Source organism: Perna viridis, chromosome 3 (genome assembly GCF_037379345.1).
Source record: "Perna viridis isolate PV_CMFRI_1.1 ecotype Kerala chromosome 3, ASM3737934v1, whole genome shotgun sequence".
Lineage (NCBI taxonomy): Eukaryota > Metazoa > Mollusca > Bivalvia > Mytilida > Mytilidae > Perna > Perna viridis.
In genome coordinates, this window is record NC_142447.1 from 39,591,504 (window position 1) to 39,613,895 (window position 22,392).

General features: G+C 33.2%; 3 long non-coding RNA genes across 6 annotated transcripts in view; 1 reads left to right on the forward strand and 2 right to left on the reverse strand.

Annotated features, from left to right (window-relative positions):
- Nucleotides 1-2,626: 2,626 nt before the first annotated feature.
- The window catches only part of LOC148622214 (uncharacterized), a 42,416-nt gene continuing 22,650 nt past the window's right edge, over nucleotides 2,627-22,392 (reverse strand). Inside the window, exons 2-4 of the long non-coding RNA XR_015920594.1 lie at nucleotides 7,210-8,812; nucleotides 6,614-6,736; nucleotides 2,627-2,847 (exon numbers count right to left, since the gene is read on the reverse strand). This is a non-coding gene — a long non-coding RNA (uncharacterized LOC148622214). The remainder of the gene's footprint in view (nucleotides 2,848-6,613; nucleotides 6,737-7,209; nucleotides 8,813-22,392) is intronic.
- Nucleotides 6,623-17,857, forward strand: LOC148622215 (uncharacterized). 4 transcript variants are annotated; one of them, XR_015920592.1, is made up of 5 exons: nucleotides 6,645-6,757; nucleotides 8,227-9,044; nucleotides 13,236-13,522; nucleotides 14,621-14,690; nucleotides 15,542-17,857. It is a non-coding gene; the product is annotated as an uncharacterized LOC148622215 (long non-coding RNA). The 4 variants fall into 4 exon arrangements; XR_015920590.1 differs by lacking the exon at nucleotides 8,227-9,044 and having other exon boundaries at nucleotides 6,623-6,757; XR_015920591.1 differs by lacking the exons at nucleotides 6,645-6,757; nucleotides 8,227-9,044 and adding an exon at nucleotides 9,104-10,246.
- Nucleotides 14,384-18,790, reverse strand: LOC148622216 (uncharacterized). The gene is made up of 3 exons (XR_015920596.1): nucleotides 18,718-18,790; nucleotides 17,829-17,954; nucleotides 14,384-14,726 (listed from the first exon to the last, which is right to left on the reverse strand). It is a non-coding gene; the product is annotated as an uncharacterized LOC148622216 (long non-coding RNA).

Genomic DNA, 22,392 nt, shown 5'->3' on the forward strand with positions numbered 1-22,392 from the left:
CTGATCTAGAAAAATGAACGTGACAACATTCAATCAGACCCAAAAGTTTTAGATTAAGTCATTAAATTACCTTGATAAGATGGGGTAAAAAATATACTGTAAAGAGATGTTGATTTCCAACCCTTTATGTTGAATATTTCAAACACGAATATCTCTTCTTTCTGTATCTATAAAGGCATGTTCATAAAAGGAGCAAGTTGTTTTTTTGTTGTTGTTGTTGTATTCAATATGATTATTTCAAAACTTTTCACGGAATTTTTTGGGTATGCTTGTTTTACTGTGATCCTTTATAGTATTTGGTAGAAGAATATTGCATGCTTTTTTTCTCTTTTCCCTCGGTTTCACGGAGGTTCTCCGTCTTTGTTTTTGTGTATTTTTTGCTTGGTGTGAAATGTTAACTTTATCCCTTAAGACCCATGGGAATCAAGGTTTAAGCGGAATTCATCAGAATTGTAATCCAAGGACATAGACCAGACAGGGAACACACACACACACACACACACAGACACACACACACACAAAACAAAGAACATAAAATAACCAAAATAATACGTACAAAGCAACAAAAGTAAATGAGCAACTTGAACTCCGCTAAGGAGGGCATGCATCATGGACAAGGCGGACCGGTAGGGTAAAGTTCTGCTTTTGTAGAAACACTCGCCGATTGCTAATAAAAAGTCAAGTCCGGGGTATACAAAAGAGGAGAGGAAAATTACTTGTATGATACCCGAACAAATCGGTTCTCATGGTGCAGATGGATAGAGTCCTACCACAAAACTTGTTACTCCCGTAGTGGTATCAATTCAATTTGGATCCTGAAAAATGCGAAAGCTCTTTTGAAGGCAATCAGTTCAAAACTATTATCTGAATATAATAACATTAAAACCTACACTGTATACTTCTATTCCCCATACTCAGTTAAAATCCCGACTTAAAAACATTATACATCGTTGTTTTTCCCAAAAAAAAAAGGATACACCTAGATACAAATATATAGTTCTTGGTAGAGATTCCTCAAACTTTGTAAGAAATAATTCCATATCATCTTCCAAATATACAGAGGAAGATGTTTACAAAATGCTTGAATTTTTAATCGACAACATATTTGTCCAGTGTGGTGGACGTGTTTTTCAACAAACGGTCGGTATTCCAATGGGAACAAATTGTGCTCCTTTACTTGCTGACCTATTCCTTCACTCTTATGAGGCTGAATTTATGGCTGATCTGATCCGAAAGAAAGAATATCGTTTGGCTAGATCCTTTGATCTCAATTTCTGCTATACTGATGACGTATTATCTTTAAACAATCCTAATTTCGGGGATTTGATACATCGCATCTACCCAAAAGAACTTGAGATAAAGGATACTACAGACACTGTGAAGTCAGCCTCATATATTGACCTACACTTAGAAATCGATGGTAAAGGAAAACTATTGACCATACTTTAAGACTAACGTGATGACTTTTCATTCAGAGTTGTCAACTTTCCTTTCATCTGTGGCAACATCCCTTCAGCACTGCGCATGGAGTGTTTATATCACAACTCATACGTTATGCCAGAGCTTGCCGAAACTACACAGACTTTTGGTATCTCGCTAGAACTCTAACAAGTAGGCTTCTGGAACAAGGTTATGTTGCTACAAGATTGAAGTCATCATTACAGAAGTTTTATGGTCGTCATCATGAACTCGTGGATCGTTATGATGTATCCACTTGCGCCATAAAAACTGATTTATTCAACGGGTCATAGTTTTCCTTTCCTCGTTTGTCTACCCCGGACTTGACTTTTTTATGAGCAACTCGGCGGGTGTTTCTAGAAAAACAGAGGACGCTTACCCTACCGGTGCACCTGGTCCATGCTCCCAGTTTTAGTGGAGTCGAGTTGTTCATTTGCTTTGTTATTTTGTATGTGTGATTTTAGTTACTTCTTGTTCTTTGTTGTGTGTGTCTGTTTTCCATGTCTGGTCTTTATCCCTGGATTACATTCTTTTGATTACCGCTATAACAGTGGTTCCCTTGATTACTCTTCTACCGTAACGATCCACAACTTCATGATGACAAGCATAAAAATTCTGTAGTAACGACTGCAATCTTGTAGCAAATAAACTTGTTCCAGTAGCTTAATCGTAAGAAGTGTAGCGCGGTACAAAAAGTTTGCGTAGTTATGGCAAGCTCTGGCATAACGTATGAGTTGTGTGGAATTGGTGCAAAACAATGACAGAAAAAACATTTTCATACAGTCAGATTTCTTAGTTTTCATGGATAGAGATGTTGTATATGAATTGCTCATTAATGGAATTACGTTTTTACATTGTTCGAACTTTCTTTGTCTGCTCATTTTGTATCAATTATTCGCAGTTTTCGAATATACGGTAACTACAAACTATATATACGTATGATTCTCTAAGATACCAGTTACTGCACAATGAGATTTTGAGTCTCCATTTCCGGGTTAAGATATAGTACGGAATGTAAACTGAGAGACATACTTATCAGCTGCATCGCACAGACAACAAAACAAGTCATTAACTTGCATATGTACTTAAACTTTGGACCACTTACCTCTTCATGTGTTAAGTCCTTCGATGGGTTTTCTTTACAACTAAGATTAAGCGGGAAACTCAATACTTTCGATTTGTTTTAATAATGTATAACGAGAATAGAAATGGTGCATATGTCAAAGAGACAACAACCCAAACGGGATGAAAAACGTCGGCTGAAGGCCTCCCATGAGTCTTCAATGAATGACGAGGAAACCCTCACACCACAAGGCATGCTGCAACTTGCCTCAAAAAAACATTATACAAAGGTACAGCGAAGTAGTTGCCCCCATATACTCCAGCAAACTGAAAATAAAGAGGAAACATACAGAGGCCAATAATTCCTGACTTGGGATAGGCGCAAAAATGCGGCGGGGTGGAAGTATTTTGGAGTAATCACAACCCTCCATTACGCAAAAAAAAAAACGATAGTCGGTTCACCTATTTTTTTACGTAACAGCAATAAAATCATTCAGAGGAAAATATGACATAACCTATTCCCCAATCAACATTGACTTGATAGAAAAAAAAACAGGTAAAGAAAGTAAAAAATAGTAAAACCGCCAAAGTTAAAATAAGACATAAAGTATAAGGAACACAACTTCCAACCAAATCCATAGACGGGGTGCCTCGACAAGGTATGCTTGATATGATTTTTTTATATAATCTCATAGCATTGTTTACATGCTTTGAGAAAATGAATGACATGTATATAAGGAAAATATAGCTGTCCTTTCAGCTCAAGATGGGCACAGCGGCAATACACATTGACCAACATATTGTCACGACGGCACAACTCCTTATGCAATTAGAAATATGCTTCCTAAAAATATGATGTATTTCGAAATATGAGTATTTGGAGCCATTGTTCAAACTTAGATGAAAAGTAAAGGAAAGGAAGCAGCACATGGTATTTAGTAATTATAAGGACACAAACAGTATTTTATTAGTTGTGCCACCAGGATCCCATGAAAATATAAGAGCATGTTTAAAGTACACTAATATTAATAAGCTGTTTAGCGTTCTCTGACTTTTTGAAAACTGTCACTATACATAATGTAAGATGAATTTCCCGGTAGTATACAGAAGAGGAAATTAATAAAAATCATATCGTAGAGATGGGTATACAGTATCGTTCTATGATACATGCGGGCAATCATTTATTCGTTATTAGAATGGCGAAATATTAATTATGAATAGTATACACTACAACAGTGACCTCTGTGATATAAATGTGAAGACGAATTTACTAAATCGGATCTTGGGTAAGGATCATAAAGCACAAATAATTTTGGGCCGAGTTTATAAATCATGAAAAATAGTGTTACCTGCAGTGTTTTAAACCCAATAACTGTCTTTATAAGTCAAGACTCATACGTAAATCAGGGCAATAAAAAATTAAACGGCAAATACATCTCTTCAGTTGCTCCTAGCTACTCTAGCGCAAATATCAAATGCTTACATAGTCTAAACTTATTAATGTCTTGTTATGGTTAAGTTATGATGAATTATGACATTTTGACATTTCTTCAATTAAAACACTATCAGAAGTTAATCACTGTCACCGTGTGGTCAGTTACATGTCAGATTGTCAAACTAAGTCGGAAGCTTACTCAGGTATTCTTTCCATGCTTGGCAGGTAGACACCTAAGATAAACAAGGTCTTCCGAGTGTAACCAAGAACATGAATGAATGCTTTCACATAAGAAACAGACATGGTTTTTGTGCATGAACCGATCTTCCAACCTTTCTTGCATATATTTCATTTACAATTTTGCACATGTCCATTTTTTGTTCAAGCTTATTGCATCTGCATGTTTGCAACATATTATTCATACTATTAAGCATGGCCAGTGACTTTCACTTATTCGAATTTAACAATTGTGATTGCTTTCAATATTTGTTTTATTTAATCCAAAATATACTATAATCCTCTCCATCAACTGTTTGACTTCATTTTTTTCATTTCAAATTTTAAATTCAAATTCAAATGCATCTATAATTCCATGATTTCTAAGTCTAATCGTTTATATTTTTCTTGAAATCTTGTTAACGCCTTATAAGCATATATATATGCTTTCAAATATCAACGGATGACGCTTAGAAACTCTCTACCGAGGCACTTTTCTTATAGTACAAAGTTTACGGTGAAGAAGTTCATTGACTATTAGTTCATTTTTGTTTTCAGTTCCTGATTATTTTATTTGTGCTTGTTACCTTGTCGCCCCTTTTGTTCCTCGATATTTAAATTTTGATTGCAGTTCTAATGGCGACTACCCCCTGTTTTTAATCTCCATAGGATTATGCCTTAACAAGTGCTTTTGGTCGAATCGATGGGATATGTTGTCTACGAAAACATTCTTATTTTAAGTCTAGTGGAATTACATGTAGAATAAACATTGATGGTTTAGGTAAATAAAACTCAGGATCCAATCTCAAACCTGCATTGACTATGAAAACATTTAAAATAATCCGTGTGTTGAATTAATTGGAAAGTTGTTATGCGCTATTTTGCTACATCGGCACGATGCGTGTGTCGCAAGTAACATAAATGGTTATTGGTAATTGAATCTTCAAAATAACATGGACAAATGTTGCTTCTCTTCTACTAATTGTTATTTGATTGTGTGTTTTGTTTTATCACTCGTTTGTTTGAAAAATAACAACTTTAACTAATTACCTGACTGTAAAATAGTATTTTTATATGTAGTATTTCATTCACTTGTTTTGGTTTTTTTTTGTAAGTCGATCGAGTACCATTTATCCTCCAATAGAAGTCCCTTGTTCTATGTTAGAATTGTTTGTAAGTCCCTTTTATATCTGCAGATTCCGTTATTAAGTATCTCGGGGGCATGAAGTATGGACAAATATGTACAGAGAATGACAATCGATGTATTTGAACATTAGTTAATTACCATGAAGAAGCTTGCAGAATAGAGATAATAAAACAGAAATGAAAAACAATTTTCTGTATTTATTTGCTGTGTGACCCAACAACAAATAAAAAGCTTTTAAATATCAGCTTTTTTCTGAACTTTCAAACAATTAAGCTGCCTTTTGTTGACATATATGATTTCTCCGATGCACTTTTGATTGAATAATAAATATCGAATGTGAAATTTTCCAATAAGTTGTCATTTTATGAATTTTTATAGCTTCATATTAAACTGATAAGAATTGAATTGTATGGAAGAATTATTCAGAGTGCAACACCTTTGGTTATTGTCGGAGAAAACAAAACTGAAATCGATGCCGTTTTATTGTCACTTGAAATAGAGCTGAATCACAGGCGAACAATAATTCAAGAAAGAACACAGAAAAAAAACTCAAAGGGTGTGAAGCAACGAACCCTTTCTAACACACCATAAATATCACATGACATTCTCTTATATTTCGAAAATGCTCTTATGAATATAAATTGTCTTCCTTAAAGTGTAAGCAATGTATCATTTTCCAGAGATGCCATTTATAATAAGATTACTTTAAGTTTACCGATTTTTTCGTTTACATTTTTTATCGTATATTGTTTTATAAAACGGCTTCCGTACAATGAGGACATTTTGTAGGTTTAAGCTGGTCTGAAACTGGCATGTCAGTTAACTGCTAGTAGTGATTTCTTTTTAAATTTTGTGTAACGTATAATCGGTTTCTTCAATCCTGTCTGAACTGATTTTAGGTGCGTTTAATTATGTAAAATTTGTCCACAGTGGCCAGATTTAAAAGGGAGAAGGTTGTGATCACGACACGATATTTTATTCCCGTTGCATTTTTTAACTGTCCCGTTGCGGGAATTTCTGGTCTCTGTATGTCTTGTTTCGTTTTCACTTTCAGTTTACTTTTATGCTGCTGGAGTATATAGGGCAACTACTTTGCTGTACCTGTGTATAATGTTGTTTTGGGGCCAGCTGCCGCCTGTGGCGTGAGCGTTTCATTGAAAACCTATGAATTGCCTTGAGATGACATTTTTCATGGGGTTTTTAATATCATTTTGACGTTGTCTGAATGTTTCATTACAGCGTTTTTAAGGAGATTACCAATCGAATATGTCGATTAAAATATATGCTATACATACTTGTAGTAATCTTATCTTAACATGCATTTATTCCAAACAAATTGTGTCGAATACGCTCACGTTGATTTCCGTTGTACGCCATGTCACTGTCAATCCGTATATTGCATATAACGCTAACTACAACTAGAAGTACATTCTATAACGGTGAGTACATAGCTAGTATACCATTTAACAACCCCAATACAGTGTATGACTAAAGTGTCTATGTACACGTAATTTAAAATGACAAATTTTGCCATAGTCCTTTCAGTGGCACGAGCAGCTCTGCATTTGTTTTAGAAAATAAAGGAGGAACCCTACCAGTGTATATATGTGTCGAATTATCCCATTCTTAGAATGTGACTGAGTTTCGCTTCTCTTGCTTTTATTTAAAGTACATTTTTTGTAATGTTTATTTTTTATTAGTAAAAACAAAAAAATTGCATTGTGATACCAACTGAACGGTAGGCATTCATGACAGCCCGATGTGATGATATCCATATAAGTCAGAAAAGAAATCAGCCATAATACACACATCAGTGATTGGTAGTGAAAAGTAGAAATATATGATAAACATAATTTGATATATACAATGTATTTATAATTCGATCACATACCAACATCACCTCTCAACCTATAAAAACCCTCGAGCATTCTTGATATTGGGCCATTATAATATCATGCATTCTTCTGACTGTGTGCACTTTGTCGGACGAGTCTTTCACGTAAATTTTCCCATTTGTCGTCCAGTGACCTTTGACTTTGCTATCCTTTGCTAGTTGTCTAACATGCCAATACATTCGATTACGCAATTATGTAAGTTTTGAAAAGACAGACGATAAAACGTTTAATGTACACGATAAATACAAATGGCAATACTAAATTAACCATATTGATATATATACATATCTAATTAATAACACAATAGCCCTACATCATGTTACAAATAATGATATCAGTTTTAATTTTTTAAGGCTTCTTTTAATTTTTAAAAAGGTTTTGATTAGAGTGAACTATTTGTATGAATACAACAAGGAAAAAATCTTATGTGCATATAACATTTTTTGATTACTTAATCAATGTACTCGTACATTTACCTAACTGATGCCACAGTATACCTCCTATGAAGAAGACTATATTTCGTCGATATGAAACCCGGTGTTGACAATGCCAGAACAAACAGATGACGCTTTGCCAACTAAATATATCCCAAATCTAAGAGGAAGTTATGTAATTCTATTGTATTTTGTAAAATTTCCAGTCGCTGGATCCTTTGGGTGAACAATGTGCACGTGTAGATAATATAATAGTGTTAAAGTATGGATAAAGTGCAAAAAGGGTCCGCGTTAATTCTGTATCGTGTTCTGTAGGGCATTTCAAATATTTAAAGTATATAGAGAGGTATTTCTATAAACGCAAGGATAATATTGTCGTCACACAATCAACCATTTTGCTTAAGGGAGGTTGGGGACGGTCAATGTTATTTGTTTGTAAATTATGCAGGATAAGGTAAAGTATAGAGGTTAAGATCTGTTAAACTTTCGTCCCTTTTTTGTTCAAAACTAGTTTCCAGTATCTTATCTCATACAATAAATTACATTTGTTAATTGATATCAAGTTTAGTTTGTTTTCAGTTGATTGAATCCTTTCCATTCGCTAGACGTCTTAATAGGGTTTTTCTAAGACCTGCATGAAAGGTTTGATGAGTCTTTTTGTCAGCACAACAAAATGTTATCCATTTAACGCGGGAACACTAAAGTAAAAATGTCGTGACATATAAATCGTTATTATATATATATATTAACGTAAATATAATAAATCTACAAACACAATTTTGAATCAAATAAGTTTGAAAAATATGTTTTCTGTTCTAAGACTTACAGTTGTACTGATATCAGTAGATATTCACAAAATGTACAGATTTCAACGCCAAATCTAATGTGTGGTACACAAATAAATTTTCTAAATTAAAGACCCAGGAGGTACAGAAATTGATGTGTGTTTTTTATACATGTAAAATAACATACACTTGTACGCCGGACTTAAATTGTTTTCATAAAAAGGGTAACCTTAAACATGTGAAGAAAATATTTCACATATCAATTAATGTTACATATTCTTTACATTTTATCAGAGAAGGAGTGTCTTCAGATGATATTTCATATCCTCCATACTAATTTATTGCTCAAAACCAAACTCTGTCATCTGTCTTGGTGGGACCTAAAACGAAACAGAAAGAAGGAATTACCTTACAGAACGTTTGTGATAAAGTACTTGCGAGAATTACATAACATCTAATCATTTATACACAGGACCTTTGAAGACAGATAAAACTATAATAAAGGTGTAAAGATTATGCAATTTCGACCTGCCTATCTTTTCAAACCGGATTGACATTTAATACGTATGAAATATGCATTTATGCTGCATGTTTGTTCACCGAAACTTCTGGGTGAGTGCATGTAGATCAAAATGTCATAAGTGGAGATTTAAATGATTCGGCGGAATATTGTAAATTGAAATTAAATAAGAAGCAAGTCTTTTATGTGTGTAGGTCACAGTGTCAGTACCACCTTGAAATAGTTTTTATACTAGATAACATTGTTAATATATGTATAACATCCCCTTTAGATCTGTCGTTGTTAGCCATATTCATTTAATACGTATGTCGATCCGTAAAACAAAGGTTTCGACCACTTATTAAAGTATAGTGGGATTTATATAAGACGTGGGAAAGGGTTATAGCTATACGTTTATGTAGTTGTGACATCAGATAAGAAAGATGTTAAACAGTTTGGATTACATGGAAAATGAATGAAATAATATCAAGCTCCGAAAATCCTTGATATGTTCAGTAACACTGTCGTCAAGTTTGATACCCTTGAGGCATCATAAAGATACCATGTAACATATTCATCCGAGTTTTATAATGAAAGACGGCTTCGATGGATTGTTATGAGCATGTAAGAAGTTGCAAATGACGCTTTTTGGAAAGATAACATGTCATAAAGGAGGAATGTCTATTCTATACCTTTACACAATTACATAAATGTTTGGCATTGCTCTATGACATGTAAAATCTGATATGAACAGATACAGAATAGAAGGAAATTAAAATCAGTCTATGTATTCAAGATTAAGTTCCAGGATACATATTTTATAGTTTAATACATTTTCCCATGGTTTGACCTTAATTGACAAGTACTTAATTTTAGTTTACTGTGATTACTCGATTAATGTGATTCATTTTAGTAGTAATGTCTTATGACCGACTACAAGCTTCAAAAAGTTAAACGATTTGCGGGGTCATGTTCAAGTAGTGATCCCACGTGTTAAAAAGATATTCAATTCAGCCTCTGATGAAACGATTACATTGTTTTTGGTCATTGCAAACACGTTTTAACTATAATAGATGCTCATTTATCAGGAGATATATGCCTTTCTGGGTCAGCTCACATATTCCATGTTAAATGTAAAATCTGACACCGTCCACTTGGGAGGTGAATAAAAGGACAAAAGCCCAACTGATCTTTGTAGTATACAGTATTGTAAGGTCACGGCCCGATTTGCTTCTTCGTGACCTGAGGACGAGTTGATAAAGGCCATGTAAGAATGAGAACAGACGTGTGAAGATCGTCGAACTTCGTTCAAATGGTAAGAAGATCGCTTGACCCTTGTTAAATATGGTAGTTTGGCTAATGATGAAAGTGGGTATTTATGTAAGCCATTTAATGTATTAATGATACGCCTGTTCCTGTCATTCGTAGCGGGAGGGTCCTACTAACTAGATGTTGGTGAAGACATTATAACATGTCTCTTTTACGGAAAATAAACAAGGTGTGGAAACCAATTACAATGCAATTTAACAAGAGAAATATCATTAACATATTTAATGAAGCACGTACTTTTAAGATAATAATAAAAGTAAAAAGAATGTTTTGGAAAGATGTTGGATCATGTGCTATTTTTACTCGAGGTGTCACACGGAAGAAGATCAACTAAGGAAAAATAATCTCATAAAACCCACATGGTAAATGGATCTCAAATTTCTTAGAAAAGGATTGTCCCAAATGTGGATTGATAACAGTAATGTTTATTTTAAACACCCTCCATCCTTTTTTATTATGGCTCTGCATAACATGATCGATCATGAAAATAAAAAAAAAGTGAAAAGCACCATTAACAATCAATCTAACTGAAATTCCAGAAGATTTACTGAATACAGTCTGGATCCATGAATCTCTGTCTTTATCTTCAAAGCACTGGGAGATATGTACCTGATTCTATTTTCCACCAATCATAAAATATAGAAAATCTCTCTATTGAAAGATGGCCCATGATCTAAATGACGCCAACTTCCGTGATACCGTATGCAATTTAACCTTGGATCATGCTTAGATAAATACATGTGCAGTAGTTATCATTTAAAGAAATTTATTACCACATAAATATATGCATGTGGTTATCTAAGTGAAGCTCGTTTGATATCTTTTTGATATGAGGATTCAGGTTTTCTAGCTTTAATGTTCATTTAATGTCATTCTTCAAGCGAAGACTTGCTGCATATTATGATAATTAACCAGGTCTACCAGGTGATATAACGGTTAAACTTAGACAGATTATGTAACAATCACCTCTTTACATACAACAGTAAGGGAATTGGTTTATCCTCTCCTACGTGCAAAATATATTCAACTAAGTTTCTGCAACATGGTTCGTACGCCATGATCAAGTGATCAGATGTTAAAAACCTACTGTTCATTTTTGTATTTTCATATAAACATCCTAATTACTTAATAAGTTAATGGTTTTTTCGTTAGAATAATCTTAGACGCAACTTTCAATTTCAAATGAATCTCATCCACACTAATTCTTTACCGTTAAGAAAGTTAAGAATTGGCTTGGGGTTATTACTCTGTCCGGTATCATATTGGGATTCTGTGTTGTTTTCAAAAATCGGTATCTTATGGGGAGTTTTTAGGGATAGTTGGTGGTTTTTATTTGACAAATGTAAGCGTGGTACTAGACGCGACCAAGCAAATGTCATAAAGCAATATCCACAATTATATACACCCTTTGCGATGACATGCAGGTCAGGTATGTGTCATTTGTTATTTCAATCAATTCAAACAATTTGTGTTATAATGTATTTTTTGGCGTAAAACCATGTATTCCTTCCCAGTACATACTTAGTTTCTTTTTCTATGAGCGATCTACAGTTTTGGTTTCAGTCATAAGATGCTAGGTTGAGGTTCCATGTATATAGACGTGACTTTTGGGGCATATTACAATGCACATGTACTGCAGTAAGAATACATGCTCTGTACTGGTTATTTTACTCTATCAACGAATACAGTATGTCTTACATGCTTCGATCATAAATTTTCAATATGCTTTAGCAGATGATGAGATGAAAACCCTGATTAGATAAATTGTGCTATCACCCAGACTAATAAATTAAAGATTTCAATTGCATCATACGCAGCAGTATCATCTTTTTCTGAAAATAAACTCAAGATATAACTCGCAGAAATACAGGTGCTCGTTAATTAAAGGTCAATTTGGCCTTGTTACAATTTTTGTTTGCAATGCATCATTACCTTCCAATAAATTGATGCAATTTATTACGAAATAAGTAGAGTGATTATCATGTTGATCTGAGGTATTATGTTCATGTCTGCTTGAAAGGCCAATTACAACAGACCTTTTCCGTTAACTCTGTACACCATATCGACCTTAAGTGATTCTTTACACAGTTAGAGGGGTTACCGTAGGAAACAGTCTACAAACAGGAGATTTTTTTTCAACAGACGTTTTGGCATAACTTATTGTCTTCTGGTATTTTTAAACACCATCATTAGTATTTTGAGATGAAACCAGACAAGCGGTATACCGTTTATTGGCTTTACAACAGGAATATGTATGCTTACCTAAAAGCCTTATTTAACGACCTTCGCACTTCAGTGCATAAATTTTTAAAAAAATCAATTGTTTGTTTCCTGGATTTATGACACTTTACAAAAAACTCCTCAGCTTTAGAGCACTTCTAGTCCCTCTTCTAAATATATATATATGTATATGGTTATCGTGCTAACATACGTATACACGTAGCACATTATGCTAGTATCTTTCTTGGTATAACATTTTCAAGCTGGAGAAAATTAAAAAAGAATTCAATGTCTGTCTTATTGGTCAGGCATATCTGTGTTTCTAAATGATTGATTGTCTTTTAAAGTGTGATAGTAAACTGTCGAAAATCATTTTTCTATTTTTTCATTATTTCATTATTTCCTTTTTTTTTATCATTATTTTTGTTCATGCGGGTTGTACACTTTGCTTACATATTGTATGCTACAGATCTAAAAGAACATTTGATTTGATTTTAAAAAAGTTATGTACATGACTGTATATATTTACTTTTTAACAATTATACTCTGACATGAAAAACGAATTTGTTACTATCGCCTAAGTACGTAGTAGTTTGAGAGTTTGACCACTTATTTGACTAGGAATACAAGATATTCCATTACATGTAAACGATGTCGGATATATAAATAACCGTTCATCATAATTATACTGACCTTATCTTATTGAAAATATGTATTGTATATTTTTTCAACACATGATAAATGTTCTATTTCAGGGTGCCTTTGGTGAAGACATTTTCTTAAAATCTTGCATATGGTTATACTTATTGCAGAAAAAAAATATACTGGTTAATAAACTGAACAAAGAGAGAAAAATATTTAATAAAAACATCAAAACAAAGCCTCTACTGAAATAAATTCGCTCCGTTTGTGGTAACATTGCATATGTTGAATGTCGTATACTAAGTTTGTTTCTCAAACCACCTAGACAATTTTGTTACAAACTATACAGTTCAGACAGTTGCTTTGACGACACACACTGTGCACCTCGCATAAACTAAAGGTATGCACTTAATTAGTCTTTTAAATTTGACATCTTTAATATGAATTTGACATAACAGTGTCCTTCGTTAGGTATCCTAAACTTAAAATTCCGACCTATCTAGCCTGCCGTATTATCTTTTATGCCCTTTGTATTAAACATTATTGATTTCCTAACGTTATTCTGAAACTAAAAGAAAGCCAGTTTGATCCCTGATCCCCGGGTATATCCTTATGTCACAGACATTCTTGTGTCGCTCTGTGCAGAAATATAAACATGGTGCAAGACGTCTCAAACAGGATATTAGATAGATATATTTTCTGATGACCTGAATTGTCGACTATTTAAGAACTTATCACCGATAGAAGATGTACTTAGGGTTAGATAAATTTAAAGAATTTGGGAGATAGCCGATTTTGGGAAATACTTTTCAACAAAATAATAGTTTCTCAAATATGGCTTCATAGTTATGTATATATTTATTTTACACTTGCATTCTGACATGAAACGGTTGTGTTACTTTTACCAAAGTGCGTTGTTGTTTGTGTGTTTAAGCAAATACCTTAACATTGACACTACCCCAATAGACTAGAACAAACGTCCATGAAATTCTACCATCGAACGTTACACTATACTTGTGCTATTCAGACATAATGTTTTCTGTCTATTTTTGTATTGAACTAATCTTCAATTTGCCAAACAGGTAGCTATAGTATGGCGTTAACTGTTTGATGGTATATAAAAAGAGTATTGTAGATTTTATTTTAAAATTGCCATTTTCTTATTCTTTTACTATACATGGATACATGGGTACCATGTACAGACAGAAACTTTTAACAAGAAACATAAATTATGTAAAACATACAAAAGCAAGGATTGGAACCATCTGACTTGTTTATTATTTCGTACATATATATGTATTCTACAATTTGAAATAAAACAAATCAGTCACTGTTTAAAATATTAAAACTGGCAGAAAAATGAAGCTTCTGGCAAATAATGAATAAATAAATATACATTTTGAGTTTTCATGAAAAGGGTGATAAGGAAGTAATATCTCCATTTGTCAGTTTCGTGGAATATTCCATTTTTAAATATACTAAATATTTATTTTTACAGTTGCCTTGGATTTCCGTAAACTTGACTATGCATGGCCAATGGTTTCGACAGTTTTGTTAATATTCTTTATGTAAGTATAGAGAATGCTTAAGTTGTCTCTCACAATCTACAAAAAATTGATAAAAAATTAAATTGAGTATCAATTTTGACAACACTAGATTTACAGTCAGGGATAAACCCTTGAGTCATTTATATACCCAATTAGATAAATGAAATATCAAGATTGTCCTTATGAATTTGTACCGTATCTGGGAAATATAAGGCACCGTCTCCTCGTTAGAAAATATTATATGGCACTTTATTGACTAGCGGATTAGCATCTGCAAACACAAGTGCGATCAAGTTTCGTATTTAAACTGACATTTCATGCAATTTTAGAGAAACTTTAACCTATGTGTTTAAACAAATATCAATTATGCAATTTTATAAACCTTGGATTTTATTAAACAATTACTCCATCTGCGCTGCAGGTTAGAATATGAATGCATTTTAATTAATATCTAAGGATATTTATCCTTATTAAGATTCTTTATTTGTTATACTTAATGATATCAACTAACGCATTAAAAATTAACAAGTTAATGTTGTTGTTTTATCTAAGTCTGTATGCACCTGCTGCAATGTAATGAAATGAAATCTTAATTAGACTTCTGATCGAAATATGCTATGGTTTACGATAATTAAGATTAAAAAAACAACAAATTTATACGTGTCATTATTAGATTTGTCTCCTAAAATAAAAAAAAAAATCATTCTTAATACTTCAAACTGGCTTATTAGTTATAGTAATTACAAGATACAATGTAAGTGCGGTCTATTTTTTGTTGGAAATACGGATTCTCCCAATGAACACTATGCTTATTAAACCCATCTACATTTTAATCTACGTATTGCTATTTTACAAATCTAATTTTGATGAAGGTGAATAATCCAGTGAACGAGCTGACTACCCAAGAGAGTGTGTCCATGGTATCAATCTGGTTACTACAGATGGCGTTTTAACCACTTGTATTATCCTATGACAGATCTGCTTAAATTAGTTCTAGCCTTTCCGCCCCTCTATCATTTGTCAATGACAGCAAACGGGTGGTAAACACTCGAAAACGACAAGACTTAATTTAGTGCCTTTCCTAGAATCCAACACATTTATGGTAAATATCGAGAAAGGAAATTTGTACCGTATTCATTGATAATTTGATCAAGCGGTAATTGATTGGCATGCAGTTTCTGGTTACAGAGAAAACAGACATTTTAATGGCTTTGGTTTGTGGTCAACGGTTCCACTGGAAACGAGAGAAGTATTATCATTCCTGTGAATTACAGTTTTCAGTTTAAAGAAAATATTTGTAAAATGTTTTTTGAATATTATTTGGAAATGAAAAATGTACTTTGCCTTTTATGTATTTTTTGTAAATATTTTATTCAAAAGATTGGTTTTTATTTGAGCTTACCCCACGATACGTATTGTTAATTGGTTATATCAATATTTTTTTTAAATAAAAAATAAAAATTAAATTTTTTGGAATAGAGAGTGTTCAGTTTTAAATATTTTTGATAAAAAATATTGTATGGTTAAGAAATCGAATTAAATGAGTCAACAATAATTAAGTCAAATTATTATTTCAGTCGCACATCGTTTGCTCACAAAAAGGATATTTTAACAATGTATCTAAAAGAGCACAACTTTTCATATAAAACATATTTTAAAAAATGTACTTGTAAACAACCATTTTTCACAATTGAATATATCAAACCAGTAATAATACTCCATATTGTGAAAATGAAATATGATATTCTATATCATCATTTTAAGATTGTTACTTTTAATACCAGCGTATATATTTGAGTGGTGGAATTCTAAAGGGGTACCAATTGAAAAAAAAGAAGAAAACAACAAACAATCAAAAAACAAAAGAAAACAAAGCAAAATATAAAAAAAAAAAGAAACAAAAAAAAAAAAAAAACAAAAAAAAGAAAGAAAGAAGGAAAGCAAACCAACATCATATCAATCAAAATTAAACATAATAAATTGTTAGACAATTTAAGACACAGTAAAATGAACACAAAAAAATGGAAAATTTGAGAAAGTTTAGTTAAAAATATCATAAATTTCATAAATATTTTTTTAACCGAAAGATGTTCGTCTTAAATATGCTTTGTTATACTTTCACTGTACTCGAACTTTATTAGCAGAAAACCCCTTTGGTCAACATACGGAGCAAAGTCTATGAACCATTGTTTCGTTTAATTCCGTATGACCTAACACAGTCTGTAGTTATATGGCGCGTTTACTGAGAACCCTTAATAAGGATAGGTTCCTGACCACCTCATACCGAGATCATCTAGAGATAAATTCAATTTTATTTTCTAATGGTTGATCAACACTCAATTTGTATCCCGTTGGCATTCGATAATTTGCGTGAAGCTTTGTGATTGATTGCGTATTCCGAAAACAAGTTTAGGGGCAAAAAGGTGCTCTAGTTGTGCATACAGACGTTCAAAACGAATGACGGATCTCTTGCAGGGGCCAGGGGTTATTTTTCTAATTGGGAGAAGTTAGAAAGTCAGTGCCAGCAGTACATTTTATTGACACCAGCTTATTAATAAAGTTGCCTCGATTGAGGATAGAGATAATGCAAAATAAATGTAGCGAAATTGATGTAAAATTCAATTTGTAGGAAGGTGATGAATTTCGTGCGGTTAATTGAAAAGGCACTTCTAATTCTGTTACCCCAACTAATTAAATCACCGACGTTTATACTTAGTTTGCATGCGAATGGCCTTCGAGTAAAGTTTTTAAAAAATACAAATGTCGCCAATATGGCGTTACAAATTGTCTTATGCGACGTCGATTTAAAATTTCATAATATATTACTTTGTCGTATAGAATCTTGTATGTTTATATAAATAGTCCATTCTTCTAATTATAATACACGAGAAGAAACCAAAATAAAATAATTAAGAATTTGAATTGTCAATGATTAACATCATCACCATCCATATCTATGTTAAAAAGAAGACAATTTCATGTATTGAAATATTTGAATTATACCGGAGACGGTTAACTTAGCCATTAGTACACTTGTACTGAATGGAAAAAGAAGATTTTTTGATGAAATAGAAGATTTACGTGTTTATTATGTTTGTAAAAATTGCATCGGCTATGATATATATGTACACATATTTTTTACTGCTATAAGTCACATACCGCTCTCTGGTAAATTATACAGAAGTAGTTAGTATTACTATCTTTTTGGCAGTGGATTTTTTGCATCACCCGGTAGTTTTTTTAAGAATCAGTTTCAATTCAGAAATCAGATACCAGCAAGAAATTCTGAAAAAGAATATATTTGTGGGAAATTCAAATTACAGTCTTATTTCCATATGACACGCCTATGGAGCTTAGATTAAACTAAGGATAAAATGATTTCGGAAAAAAAATGTGGAAAATACAAAGGAACTCAATTAATAATTAGTTATAAACAGTAAAATTTACGCATGGGTGACCGGAAGTGTGATACAGGTTTTGACGAGTTACGTGCCGTGACGTGCATTGCGTTTTCTTCACACTTGAGATGAAATTAATGTTGGCACATTACATATTTTTTTTACATTTGCGGCCTTTGAAGACTTGTTCTTATATTTAATCGTGTGTTGTTTTTATTTTATTATTTTAAGACAATTACCTTTGTACTTTAAGTGTTACATGAAAATGACAAGAAAAGTTATTACGCTTGACGTCTTACAAGAGGTGCGTCGTAAAAACATGATCCATCTAAATATTTAATAAAAAGATGATGTGAAATGCATGTTTGAAGTTAAATTTTTTTCCACGAACACCTGAACAGGGAAAGTATTCATCAAACTACTGACGTGACAGAAGATGTTGAACTTGTAAAAACACAAGTGTCAGGTGCGAACCGAATTAAATTATTCAGTAGAAAGGGGGATTCCGACCGACGGAACCCCTTCCCGGATATCCCGACGAATGTGACAAATAACGATAAAAAACGTTTTTTTTCATAGCCATCAACCAATAAAATTAATTATTACAAAGCCATTTATCTTCATTTAACGATATACCCAGTAACACTTACAACGTTTCATATGAAGTAGGCATTGCCTGAATCAGCGAGCACCATGAGCTTTACCATACGTGTACCGTTTGTGCGAGACTCGTAAAAATAATGAAGGACATTACAAAGAGGGGTCAGAAAAGATTAATTTATATCTACTGAAACGTAATCTTAACCTATACATTTTTATTTGTTTGATTTAAGGAAGCGATGCATTTTCTCCGTAAGGACAGTCAAATTTTGTTATTTCCGGGACATGAATTTTCTTTCGTTAGTGTATTAGGGAACCTTAATTGAAATTAAGATTGTACATGTAATAACCGTAGAGCTCACACCGCTTCGCGATGCTCGCTAATATTTGATGTAAATTATTAAATCGCAAGGTGATTACATCTACCAACAATAACGGTTTAGTATCATTCATAAAAATTTATGTGCCGTGCTGTACTCGGCAGTTAATAATTTATAGTTTTACTCCATTCACTTTTATTTTCACTTACTGATTCACTGTATGTTATTGTAGACTATAAAAGTTGTGTTCACACATAAGATTTATAATTACCCTTTAAGGGCTAAAATGAGTATCGTTTGAGACTACATCAAAAATTGACATGAGAATCACAAGAATTCAATGTTAATATTTCACAGTTAACAAAGGCCACATTTCTGTAAATTTCACGTGTATTAATTTTTTCACTCTGTATATTGTTGAACTTTAACCTTATCCTCAATGTTAATTTATCAGCATTTTGTTCTGAAGTAAAATCAGTTATTAGATTCTACAGTTCATTGGTGTTTAACGCCCAAGCAACAATATTTCTGTTATATCCGGGAGATGAACATGAAATGATGATGAAATGAAAAATGGGATGGACACAAGAATAATAGGGTAAACAAATTTTGATTGCCACTGGAAATAGGGAGAGATGGGTAGGACCGGGCAATTTAGCCTTCTGTGGAAAAGCCCAAAGGTTCGTACTCCTATCGAATACCACTGCAGGATTCTTTAACGTGCGAGAGACGCGGTATTTTTCCCCAACATGTTGCACCATTATGATTTGCGCTCAGGTTTTTCGTATTACATGTATGGCCTGACGACCCCAGCATGAAGCATACCAGTGTTACCCCATTCCACCACCTGAGGCACATAACTCTTTGCTCTGTGGACAGAGCGCCCTAGCCCCTGGCCGAGGTTCTACACACTATTATAGTACTTAGTCGCCTTTTACGACAAGCTTAGCGCTTGGGCTCAATTAACGTAACGGCAAAGCAACAGAAGCTTAGCCATTGGCCAAAAAAAGTATATAAGGCAATTTTATTGGATTTCTTACTAGTCAAAGGCCAATGTCACCATGCAAAATAGTCGTGCGTAAAATTCATTTCTACTACCGAGAGTTGTCGACAATGCAATTTGCAAAATTTAATACTTCAGTAGAATTAATGTTCTATATTGTTATATTCACGATGATAATACATTTGTCTTTAAGTAAATGGTGAACAGAAACGGACATTATTATCATAGGAAATGTAATGGTTCTTATTCCAAATGAAATTTATAGTAAAAAAAATATAGTACAGCTTATGAGTATAGGAACCGTCTCGAGAACAAATAGAAAGCTCAAATCGCCCTCTTTCTATGTATATACTACATGCACTGTTCAATAAACAGCTTCTTCTCAGAAGATTGACTGAAAACAGTCATACTCAAAGACTGAAAGAACTGCATGTATTTCGTTTTCTGTATGAACTTGATCAATGTATATTTACACATGATCTTTTTCATCGGTTCCTTCAAAGGCCTTTTTCTCTACTCATCCTTATATCTCGTATTACAGTACTATTACATATACTCTACAGAGGTTTTCTAATTGTTGTTTTTGACCAATAAGTTTCTACTTGTGCACTTGTGTGTTTTTAAATTTTTATACGCCAGAGTTTCTCTCTTTTATGTCAGAAGTATCTCACACGAGAAATACTTAATTAAATAGTCCTTCAAATCTCAACTTCAAAAATCCATTGTATAGCTGATAAAAATGCTGTGAATCATTATATAATACCTACCGTGAATCATTTATACATGCTTGATTTCAGGAGATGCTTTATACACTTCCTCTGTCTGTGATAGGTGGATAAATTCTTAAACATATCTATACCAAATTACACGGGTACATCGTACATAATGTAATTAAAAAAGTAGACGATTAAGAGCAGAGTACTCAACAAAAGGTTTTAAAAAGCATGAATCGCTCACCTGGCTTCATAAGCCATGTTCTAATTTTTTATTTTTTCTTGGATAAAAATTCCTAACATCCATACCTAAGAAACAATCTTTCATTGAATTCGTCCAGTAGTTTCTGAGTAAAAGATTTTTTAAAGTAATAATATCAAAAACAGCAACCAAAAAAGTTTTAAAAAATGCAACAACTTTAACATGGCCTAACAGGTTTACACAAAAACTTGACCGTAGATAAATATCATTATTATGAACACTTTACCCAGTCAGAATTTGGCTAAACCTAACGATTCAGATATATGCATAACACTGCTGTCTGACTACTATGTTCTATTTTTAGTAACGACGGCGATATTTTTCGACAGATAAAACATCCCTATATCATTTCTAGGCAGAATACCCTAAGAAACATTCATACCAAGTTTGGTTCCAATTGGTTCAGTAGTGTAAGAGAAGAAAAGTTTTGAAAATTTTTTAACGAAGATGGACGCCAAGTGATGGCAATAGCTCACATGGCTCTTCGGATCAGGTGAACAAATAAAAAGCCAACGTAACGACTGAACACAGAACAAAAAATAAACTCTGTGAAAGTGGAAGGGTAAGTTAATTAATAGATTGATCGATTGTTTATGTTTAACGCCAAAGCAGCAATATTTCAGCTATATCCAGGCGATGAACATTAAGTGGATGATAAAATAAATATGAATGATGGTGAAATGAAAAATGTGATGGGAAATAAGGATAATAAGGTCAACAAATTTTGACTGCAACTGAAAATAGGGAGAGGTGGATAAGGTCGGACAATTTAGCCTCCTGTGGCGAAGCGCCAATGTTCATAACTCCTATCGAATACCACTGCAGGGTTCTTTCCCAAAACGTTGCACCACTATGGTTTACGATCAGTTTTTCCGTATTATGACCTGACGACTTCAGCATGTAGAATGCCAGGGTTACCCCATTCCACCACCTGGGGCACACAACCTGGTTGCTCTGGGCACTATTTAGGCGCCCTCTATGACAAGCTTGGAGCTGCTGTCGGCCTATTCTTTTGACACCCGGACACGCACGGGGCGGAAGGATTAGTACTACAGTACAAAGGCATACAAAATTGAGTGTAAAAGGTTATAGTCAATAATTAAAGAAAAGAGAAATACAATAGTATATAAAAAAGTTAATGATGATTGACTAGTATATAAGTTATATTTTGATAGTTCCTAGAGGCATTTCTAACCAGTGTCATTTTGCCGAATACAGTAGGTTATAGGTATAGCCTTATAAATTTTAGAGCGGATTCAAGAATTTTGAAGAAAAGTACATGTATTTACAGCATCACAACACTTTCAAACGTGTTACACGTAAGCGTGGAGGAACACGAACCCATCAGTTCTTTAATGATACAGCAAACCAATCCAGATGAAGTTGAGACGTTATAATTTTACCTCACAGTTATACTTTACTAAGAA